We start from the raw sequence: 11181 nt of genomic DNA on the forward strand, positions 1-11181 counted from the left end.
CAAATTTAAAATAAAACATAACCTGAATGCATCTAACTATACATTTCCCTATAGTACTTACACCTCTATGGCTGATTTTGTACTGGGTAGGATACTTCTGATTTTTCATTCCAATTGCCCGGGAGACATTTCCCTCTGGGCCTTCCTCCCTGTTCCATGCAGAGACAAAAGCCCTGGAAGCTACATTTATTCTCAGTTAAAACAGAATTACTTCCCTCCCATTAGTTCACCTGGGATTCAGGTTACCTCAGAAGATTAACCCTTTCCCAGCACTCATTCATTACGTGCCCCCCCACATTATAACAGTGGGGTGACATCCACACTGGCTGTAATTTCCTTCAGGAGGTCTAGGAAAGCATAACTAACAAGATATATGCGCACTTAGACATTCTTATGAACTACTGGAAGAGCCAACAAAAACGCTTTAACATTTGTGTAATACAAGGCCTGATATACAGCAAGATTCCCAAGTGGCTGAGTCTGGAAATTCCTCACAAGAAAGTGCGTCACCCACTTTGTTAGAAGCTCCTGAAATGCGTTCTATGTCAAAGCTGAAGTCTTGGGGAGCCAAGCTCCACCGAACGAGCTTCTTGTTAGACTCATTGGCTGTGTGAAACCACTTTAGCGCAGAGTGCAAGTTGAGGGGCTGGAGGACAGAAGGGTGGGACAAGAGAGTGGCTGTGGCCTCCCTTGGGGTGCACAGGGCTCTTCCTTGTGAGGTAAGTTCCTGGATTGCCCCCCCTAAACTGCTAGGAGCTTTGTTTTGATGGTGCATTTCCACCCATTTGGTGCCAATCTTCTCCGACTCTACTACGGATTTCAGATCTTTGTCTAGGATGCACATTTTGATCTCGGGAGGAAAACCCACTAAGAACTGTTCCATTTTCACCAGGCAAAATAGCTCTTCCCAGGTGGTGGCCTTTGGCCCTTTCACCCAGGCCTCTGCTGTTGTGTTGATATTGTCAGCATGTTGGGCAAAGGGCAGGTCTGCTCTGCACTTTAGGACTCTGAACCAGCGACGAGCCTCAGTAGGGTGGAACCCCATTCGAATTTTGGCCTCCTGTTTAAAGAGGTTATAATCGTTCATGCGTCCTATAGGCATTTTAGTGCCTACTCCTGTTAAGGGCCCAGTGAGGTGGGACCTTACCTTGAACATGTACTGCTCACGGGGAGCACCGTAGCCTTGACAGCTCTCTCAAAATTTATAAAGAATTCATCGATATTATCTCTCCTGATACCCGGGGTGTTTTCTAGGGTGTTGACCCATGATTGGATTTGAGGCAGGTGGTGTACCTGGAGCATTCTGGGTGAACTTCATTTCTTCTTTGGAGAGTTGTCTGCATGACTGCAAGGCAGCCTCCCATGCTAGGGCTGCTTGTGCGGCAGGCTAGATTCACTCCCTCCCACTACCTCGAGTTGTTCAACTTGGCTCATGTCTGGGGTAGCATCTATGCTTGTCCCCAGTCTCTGCACTGGGCTGCTTCCTGCTCTATTCTACCCTAGCTATCCAGTCGCCCCAAAAGCTGGGAAAACATAAAATGGACTGTTTGGTATGGACTCTCTGGCTTGCAGCTGCAACCTCTGCGTGTACCTGCTCCCTGCAGGCAGCACAGGAAACATTTCATAACTCCCAGGCAGCAAAACAAAGAAGAAAGGGCCCTCTTAAAACCCTGAGGTCTGGGTGAAAGGAGCAAAGGCTGCCACTTGGGAGGAGCTATTTCAGGCCAGTGCCACCTCCTAGCAGCTTCAGGAGGCAGCCTCCGAGCACACCTACCAGACTGGCCTTGCCAGCGACACAGGCAACCAACACCTGTCTTGCAAATCACTCTGGACTTAGGCACAAAACTGGCACGTGGGCCCCCTCATGGGAGGCAGCAGTGCGCATGCCCAGAGGCAGAAGCACAGGCACCCAGGGAATTTTCACCCTATTTAGGCACTAACCCCGCTAAGACACTTCCAGGGTTTGGTGGGAGATTTGTGGATCACAAAGAGCCAAAAGTGGGACTCAGGCACCGGAACCCAAGATTTAAGCACCTAAGTCTGGGTTTAGTTGCCTGAGCAGGTCAGTAGATTCCACCCAGTATGTCTCAGTACCCAGTGAAACCATCCAGGGCTTGCTTAGCTCACCCAGCTTCCTTCCTGTCCTCTCCCGCTGCACGGTCACGCCGCTTTCCCCATCTCCTGACTACTTGTCCTCTAGGTTAAACTTATTTTAATATAGGTTATTTCTTCTGCACCACAGTTTGTGCTTGCCCACTTCCCTGAGCACCACCTTCTTTTGTTGTTATATTGTTAAATCTGAATATCCAGTGAAAACCATTAAATCTCCCTAACATATAAATGCTCCTAAGAAGGACTGGTGTTGTGACCACCACTGAGGCCAGAGAAATGGAGGAATCTCGGCTTTTGCACCTGCCCAAGAATGAGATTCCTTTATTGCCCTTGATCCTCCTCTCGGGGGGCCGGCGACCACAAAGGTGACAAAGGGAGACAAGCGATAGAAGCAGGGCAAAGAGAGTGAGTCAAGGAATTGAAATGTTGCCTAAAATAACTGGAATTGTTCTTCAGAGTGCGAAAGACACGGTACTAACTCCTCGGCCCCTCCCTGACTTGGGAAAGAGCGTCAGCGAGTCAGCCTCACGCCCGGATGTGTCTCCTCTATACAAGGACAGCAAATGTTTAAGGTAACTGCTTCCGTGGTGGAAACACGCAAGGGCCTGTGCGTGAGTGCAGGTGTGATAGGGTGCTGGCCCCCACACTGGCCTCAAACAGAGTTAATAGAGTTCTAGGGAGGCTGTGCAAAAGTCAGCCAATTAGAGAGGGGCTGAGAGCAGCAGCCAATCAGGGCAGGAGGCAGGCCCATATAAGAGTGTGGGGACAGAGCTTGGTCAGGTACTCCCTGGAGCTCAGAGAGGGAGGACTGGCTGCCTTGCAGGTGGAGGGAAGCTAGCACCCTAGACAGAGCAATGCTGCTAGCAGGGACTGGGGGATGAGGTGGGCTGGTATTGTGCAGAATACAAAGTGGAGACCCATCCAAGCTGCGCAGCTGACAGTCAAAGCAGGACTAGTGTCTGGCAGGTGTTTGCAGATGTTAGCACTGGTGTGCAGTGTTGTTAAGGCAGATTCTGCCCTTTTCTTCTAGTGAGCGTGCTGCAGACACACCCTCGGTGCCGCTGGCTCCAGACAAAGGTGAATGTTTCTTTGCTATTTTTGCACCTGTGCAGGTTTGACGTTTTCCCCTTTCCTTTATCTCGGTAGCGCACGTATCAGTGAAAATCCTCCCAAAGCCAGACAATGCTCCAGCGGCTGGACAAGCCTGTGGGGGAGAGAATCCCCAGAGCCAACTGCCCTTTTTTAAAGGGCCACCCTCACACCTTGGCTCGGGCCTTCATTTTCTGCTGGCTGCGTTGCCTGTATCAATCTGCAAAGAACACAACTCTCCTGCTCTCCAGGGCAGACAGCACAAAAGGCCCAACGCCTTTGGCCAACCAAGGAAGCGCTCTCAGGCTGCTCCCTGCTGCTGCGGGGCTCCCAGGTGTTGGTTCACCTCCATCCCGCCTAGTCTCAGGCTGTGACATGTTACTCCAACAGCAGTTATAGAACTCAGGTCCGGGGTAAATGGTGCAGCTTCATGGCCTGTCAGGTACTGGAGATCAGACTGCGGACCCTCCCGGCCTTAAGTTCTCTGACTTCCTAGGGCTCCTTGTTGTTAACGGTGGCCCAGCTCCTCAACTGTTTCTAGGCCCCTAATTCTCATTCATTTCAATGGTGCCTAAATCCCTTTGAGCGTCCGGGCCGGTGTTACCAGCCAGACCAGAAATCTGTTCAGTTGCATTGCCAGTCCCTCACTGACGGAGCAGAGGGGGGTCAAGCCAAGAGGGGGTGAAGAGAAGGTAGGAGGAGAGTGCAAGTTAATCACACTGGGTAAAACTACTGCTGCAGCAGCCTCCTGGCTTCTGGGTCCTGTCAGAGGGAGCACGCGCGTTTGAGCAAAGGACAGCTTTTCTCTTCCCGCTGCTGAGTGTGTACTGTCAGGGCTCCCTGCTTGGTACGTGCTGGACACCAGCACCAGCCGCAGCAATCTAGACCTCAAACCCCTCACACTAGGCTTGCAGCCCACTAAAGAGCTGCAAAAACGGAGCAGAAACACGACTGTATCGTTCTGTTACCACTTCACGTGATTACATACCACCCGGCGGCCCAGGGCCCCTTGTGGAGGCTATGCCCTGGCGTACCCCAAACGTAACGAACACCCAGCTGTATAAACACAGCTCCTGAAGATAAGTTAGCAGCCACAGCTTTTACGTGCAGATTCAGAGACAAAAGTTGCAGACCTGGCTCTATAGTAATGTCAGACGCCGCTGAGAGTAGCAGTTCGCCCTGGCTGAGCAAACGTGCCCTGTGTGTTACAGGACCCTATGTCAGCATGCACCAAGCTCGTGACACAGAAGATACGTCCGAGATTTTTGAGGTAAATATGTTCTAAACCAGCCCACAGCAATGCCCCGGAGTGGGATCGGGTTTCTCCAGGCATCTGCCTCCTGGCATTTTATAGAGCTCTTCACGAGGTTTCCACTGGCTTCAGCGGAAGCAGGCTCCGGGGTTTTTCCTACTCTCTAAACATTTGCTTCACTCTTCTCCCGACCCATCTCATAAGGCAGGTTCACGATCTTCCTTTGTGTTTATTGTCCCCTTATAACCAGGGAGAGAGCTGCTTCTCAGGGCCCAGCTCCCAGAGGTACCATGGGCAGAAACAGGCTCAGAGGGTAGCTGGGTTAGCCTGTAACTTCACAAAGAACAAGTCTCTGTTCATCTCTCAGGTGCTCAGGATGGCTTGAGACATGTGGGTAAAGTTACTATTACCCTGGAAGTCCCAGTAAATGGTGTTCCCAGGTGGGTTCCGACAAGGATCTGGGGAAAACACATCAGAGCCCCGCTGGTGGAGTTTGCAAATCACACACAAAAGTGGGTGTGGAAAATAATTAAGGGCAGGCCACTGTATGGCACAATCTGGATCAGACAGTGAACTGGGCTCCTGTAAATACAGAGAAAACAAGCAGTCCTGTGGCACCTGGAAGACTCACAAGACACCCACTACGCCCTGAACTTACTGTGCAATGTAAACCAGGCCATAGCCAGGCCAGGGATGGGCTGACAGGGCTCCCCTCCCAGGACAGCTGCGTAAGCCCGCAGAGCAGGAACAAAGCAGAACTGCGCGCTGACTCTCTCCCTCTGCTCATGGTGCAGTTTGCTTCACCCTATGAAGATCCAGAATACAAAGACACCCCGTTGCAAGAGAAACCAGGTAACTGAGCACCCCTTGGGCCTTGTCACCGCCCGCTTGTTAGCAGACTTTCTCTGGGCAGAACTCCTGTGAGGTAGGAGCTGTCCCCTCCATCACACAGAGGGGGAACAGAGACACCAGCTGGATTAAGTGACTTGCCCAGGGCCACCCAGGAAGTCTGAGACTGAGCCAGGAACTAAACACAAGCCAGTGGAGTCCCCCATCCTCTGTTCTACCTCCGTTCGCCACCAGCTCCCACAGTACCTCTCGGGCCAGCTACGAGTCTCCCAGCTGAGGCGACGTTGGCTGCTGCTCCTAGCTCCGTGGCTTCAGGGCACATCATCAGGCTCAGTGCTCTCAGCTGCTGTTTCTTGGGACCTGGGGCACTGGCGGCCCACTGCCCCAGCCCCCGAAAGCAGTGCCTGAGCCTTCCTGAGCCCCCAGAGCCTCACCCCTCGCCCCCCAGAGCTGCACTTATGCTGCAAGCACTCGGGGCAGCCAGGCTCACAGACCGAGCTTCCCAGCCGCAGGGACTTCAACAGCATGTGTGAGACACAGAGCACCAAAGACAGAGCCAGCGCCAGGCTGCTCCCACCCCACGTCTGGCCTGCCCTCTCTCCTGTCAGACCCTAGGGCTGGTCTCCCCAGCTGCCTCACAGCGTACGCACCCCTGCCCTGCACAGAGTGTCCCCCCTCGCCTTCCAGGGTCCCCCCCCCCGAGGGCTGCCGAGCAGAACCCCCTTGGGTCAAAGAGGCCAGCTAGTAGCTGGGAGACAACAGAGCCCGCGGCCCTCGCTGGCTTCATTGCTCCTCAGCAATCCCGCTTCCGCACAGCATCAGGCACCTCGATGGCCGGCCCGGGCGTGAGAGGCAATCGAATCTCAAGGTGTTCAGCACACCACATCAAGTGGCGCTCCCGGTTCTACAGACATCTCTCGCCAGGCCACCCGGGCCAAGCAGGCCTCTCGCGCCAGGATCTGTCACACCCTGACCTCTGCAGCAGCTGCTCACAGCTGGGGTTTGAGCGGGCCCCCTCCCTTCCAGCACAGCGCACTAGTGCGCCACCTACTCACCCCCTTCTCTGGCCCAGGTCACGCCACCGCTCTGCTCTCTCCACAGCAGCGGCTGCTGTTTCAGACTCCAGTGTTCCCAGACAACGGTCCTCGTTGTTTAAGAAGGTGCCCAGCGCTCTGTCCAGAGTGTTCTCGCGATCTTCGGCTAGCAGCATGACCGCTGTGCCCCCGCCAGCCCAGGAGAGCGCCTAGGAGGTCCAGGCCCTGTGAAAAAGCCTAGATGCCAGAGAGAATAAATATTTTTGTCAAAGTGTGTAGGCGTGAGCTGGGTAGGACGGTGCTGGTTGTTGTAGTGGTACTCGTTGCTTTCACCTCCTGGAGTTACAGCCCAGCAAAAGAGAAGGAAGACAACCAGGGTGTGAGAGGAGCAGACAAGAGACCTTGGACCAGGGATTCCCAACCTATGGGTCGTAGCCCAAACATGGGTCGCCGTTAGATTTTCTAAGAGTTGCCAGCTGGGTGGCTCTGAGCCTCATGTGGCTCTCTAAGGAGCCATTTGTGGCTCCTGCCGCTCGCTCCTCTGTCTCCCAGTTCCTGCCTGGCTGCGATAAAATGGAACTTAATTTAATTGGTTTAATGGCCGGCAGGAGGGGTCTCCTTCTCACTAAGACAAATCCAATCAGCCACAGAAGTACCTCTGCCAGCCCCACTGGCCAGCCAGAAGCCACACAAGCAAACCCACAGACTCCCAGCTGCTGTACCAACCCAGACCAACAACCCCAAACTTTTCTTAAACCTTTTTCACCAACTCCACACAGATTCCTCTGGGCCCCAGAGGGTCCAGCCACAGTCCCTGGTCAATATATACTTGGATCTTACCCAAATCACCATGCTCACCAAGCCTTCAGATCTAAATATCTAAAGGTTTATTAACAAAAAAAAGAAAGAACAGGGTTAGAGAGAAAAATTGTTAAAGCAAAACATTACATGCAATTACAGCTATTGATGCAGCCAGAGACGTTATCTGCTAAGTCTTGAAAGTCTCTGAGAGTCCATTTCAGCTTACATAGTTTTAGTTATTGGATAACTGTGAGTCCAGCCCGCTGGGGTTGACATGCTGGAACATGGACCCTTGGAGACAGGCACAGTTACTGGAAGACAAAAGTCCGAGATTCCAGGATGGACACCACTAGGTTCACCTCATGGTTCTTCTCTTGTGTCCAGGGACAAAGCCCTTTCTTCTTCCCTTCAGGCCTTTGAGGGTCTGCCTCACTGACCCGGGTGGACTGTTGTGGCAAACTGCCAGTGGATGAGACAGGCTCAAATTCTTGGATGTGTATGTTCCTTTGTCTCAGTCAAGTAGCGTGGCTGGAGAGGCCACCAACCACGCCTCCCATTGTGTACTTTTGGTTCTGAATATTCCTACTACAACTACAGACCTAAAAATCTACAGCTTTTCCTACACACATGATACAGGTACATAAGTAGCATACACAGATTCAGGAAATCCTCAGCTTTCATTAGACACCTCATGTGGTGCCCCGGCACACTGTTTGGGGCTAATAGCCACAATGGAGACATAAAATTGTTTCCATATGCAGTATAAAAATCCAGTCATGTGACAGACTGTAAGGTGGATAGAGAGCAGGCCCACTGGGTAGTGGTCAATGGCTCAATGTCTGGATGGCGGTCGGTTTCAAGTGGAGCGCCCCAAGGATCGATTCTAGGGTGAGTTCTGTTCAGCATCTTTATTCATGACCTGGATGAAGGGATGGATTGCACCCTCAGCAAATTTGTGGACAAGACTAAGCTAGTGGGACAGGTAGATACATTGGAGGGTAGGGACAGGGTCCAGAGTGACCTGGATAAATTGGAGGACTGGGCCAAGAGAAAGCTGATGCGGTTCAACAAGGAGAAGTGCAGAGTCCTGCACGTGGAACGGAAGAATCCCAAGCGCTGGTACAGGCTGGGGGCTGACTGGCTCAGCAGCAGTGCAGCAGAGAAGGACCTGGGGATTATAGTGGATGAGAGGCTGGATATGAGCCAATAGTGTGCCCTTGTAACCAAGAAGGCTAACGGCATAGTGGGGTGAAGTAGGGGAAGCATTTCCAGCAGATCTGGAGAAGTTATTATTCCCCTCTACTCAGCACTGGTGAGGCCACCTCTGGAGTATTGCATCCAGTTCTGGGGCCCCCAGTGTAGAAAGGATGTGAACACATTGAAGTGGATTCAGCAGAGGACAACACAAATGAGTAGGGGGCTTGAGCACATGACCTATGAGGAGAGGCTGAGAGATTTGGGCTTATTTAGTTTGCAGAAGAGAATAGTGAGGGGCAATTTGATAGCAGCCTTCAACTTCCTGAAGGGGAGCTCTAAAGAGGATGGTGTGAAACTGTTCTCAGTGGTGCCAGATGGCAGAACAAGGAGCAATGGTCTGAAGTTACAGAGGGGGAGGTGTAGGTTGGATATTAGGAAAAGCTATTTCACCAGGAGGGTGGTGAAGCACTGGAATGTGTTACCTAGAGAGGTGGTGGAATCTCCATCCCTGGAGGTTTTTAGGTCCCAGCTTGACATAGCCCTGGCTGGGATGATTTAGTTGGGGCTGATCCTGCTTTGCGCAGGGGGCTGGACTCGATGACCCCTGAGGTCCCTCCCAGCCCTGGGATTCTACAATGCTATGAACTGGCTCCGTGGACATGGGGCTCCGGCAGTGCTTCAATCCTTCTCCCCGGTGTGGGCAGAGCTGCGGTGGGCCAGGGAGGGAGGGAGAGGAACCAGCCTGGTGCTGGGGAAGGTCGGGGGGAGCTCCCTCAGCTGCTGGGCCCTTTGTGCTCCCCTTGATCTCAGCAGGAGATGGGATCAGGCCTTACATGGGCTGCTGTGATCTGGGGGCTGCCCAGCACCCCAAGCCCCTCAGGTGCACGGCTCACCCAGGTACTGCACCTCCAGGCAAGCATTGGCAGTGCTGAAGCAGCTCAGCTGGTAGCTCTCACTGGTGGGGGGTACAGCTGCAGGTGCCTAAGGGAGGGGTCTTTAGTGTGGCAGGAAAGAAGGCGGCTGCAGCCAGATGCCCTGGTACTGCAGAGGCTTAGCCAGTTGCAGTCGGGAGTGAGCACCCCAGCCCCTGCGGGCCCTGGGGCAGGTTGGGGTAACGTGAGGGCCCCCGCCTGGCTCTGCTCCAGCAAACTGGCCTTCACAGGATTGCAGGCCAGAATCAGTCAGTCTCTCTCCCCGGGGCCCCTTCGGTCTGACTCCAACCCAGCCCTCACTGCTCCCCACAAACCCCACCCAGCCCTGCACCCATCACAGCCAGCCCCCCACATCTGCAATCAGCTCCTGGGGACTCTTCTCTGCGACCCGTCTCACCACGTGGAGTTGGCCTTCAGCTTCCCAGGCTAGCCAGGAGGCTGTCTGCCAAACAGATCCCACCTCTTCCTGACCAGAGAGCTCCCCCTCACCTGGCCAAGTGGAAGGGGCCTGCAGTGGAGAGGTCCTAGGGCAGCTGTGAGCCCTTGCCCAACAGCACAGCACAGGATCGAGCTCCGTGCTCCCTTCCTGAGCTGAGTCTGCAGCAGCCTGTGCACAGGTGGGAAGTTCATTAAGGTGGCCAGGCTGGGGGGAGGAGGGTCCTGCTCCTTGGGATCTCCTCAGGCAGCAGAGGGCACATGCAAGGCACTAACCCTTGTCTGGCCATGCCACCAAGCAAGAGCTGCAACCTGGCACCTGCACCCTGCTCGGGGCAATACGTGGGCTCACTCCCTAGGGCTGACAGGAGGCTCCTCTGGCTGGTGTGCCCCACTATCACACCCATCAGCTGCAGCATTCCCTGCAAGCTGAGCACGTGGGCTGCTGCCCAGCTTTCCGAGCAAGCTGCAGCTGATTGGCAGAGCGCCTACAGCTGGCAGTGTGTGTGTTGGTGGAGCACACCCACCCATGCACATAGAAGTTATTCTGCTCATGGACGGAAAACATTAGAGGGAACAGTGACTGATCAGCTCCTGCCGCCAGACACATGCCGAGGAACACACCCGTTCCTGGGCCAAGGGGACAGCAGTGATTCCCATTGCAAGGCCACAGGGTGCACCAGGGCCTAGTTCCTCTGATGCCCCTTGGGGTGGTGTTGCCTCACCCAGAGCACCACCTCCCTCTCCAGGGCAAAGGTTCCCCACTGTCCTGCCCCAGCTAGGCTCATTGCCCCGCCCTGGAATCGCAACGTATGGGATGCAGGAAAGAGGGCTGCTAGAGCAACCACTGCAGAACAGCCTGGCCTCTGGAGGGAGCTCGGGCAGACTGGGCTTAGGAGCCAGCAGCTTGATCATCCCATTATGGTCCCAGGCAGGCACCAGCCACAGCTGAAGAGAATGCTGGCTCTTCCAGTTGGCACTGCCTCCCCTCTACTGGAGTCACTGGAGGTTGGGGGTGTTTAATCCTGGAACAAGGACCAGGGCTGGGTTAGCATAGGGCTGACAGAGGCTGCTGGGCTGTTCAAAGGCACCAGCCCCTGTGACCTTCACTCTCAGTTACTCTGGGCAACACCTCTGGGCCAGGGGCAGCCAAGTGAACCCTGCACACAGGTGCTAACATTGGAGAGCTCGGAGGAATGGCCTCCCGAAGGCCTGTGAGCAGCACCCCTGGCCCACCCCTGCTGCCCTCAGCTCCATGCAGGGAGAGCTCCTCTGCCCTTTCAATCTCCCCAAAGCCCAGCACTGCAGGTCTGGCTGAGGGAAGAGCACTAGCGCCAGGAACCTTCTGAGGGATGCCCACCGCCTGTGAGAGCCATGATCCCATAGGCACAGGGAAGAGGGGTGTGGGATTGCTGCAGCTTGCCCAGGTTTGCACTGGGCTTCCTGTGACCAGCCTCACTGCCACCTCCTTCAGCCTGGG

At 54.3% G+C, this 11181-nt stretch overlaps 1 long non-coding RNA gene across 1 annotated transcript; it reads left to right on the plus strand.

Annotated features, from left to right (window-relative positions):
* The first annotated feature begins 5251 nt into the window (after positions 1–5251).
* On the plus strand, positions 5252–6610 carry LOC142020300 (uncharacterized). The gene is made up of 2 exons (XR_012647348.1): positions 5252–5305; positions 6404–6610. It is a non-coding gene; the product is annotated as an uncharacterized LOC142020300 (long non-coding RNA).
* The last annotated feature ends 4571 nt before the right edge of the window (positions 6611–11181 follow it).

Source organism: Carettochelys insculpta, chromosome 13 (genome assembly GCF_033958435.1).
Source record: "Carettochelys insculpta isolate YL-2023 chromosome 13, ASM3395843v1, whole genome shotgun sequence".
In the NCBI taxonomy this organism is placed as follows: Eukaryota; Metazoa; Chordata; order Testudines; family Carettochelyidae; genus Carettochelys; species Carettochelys insculpta.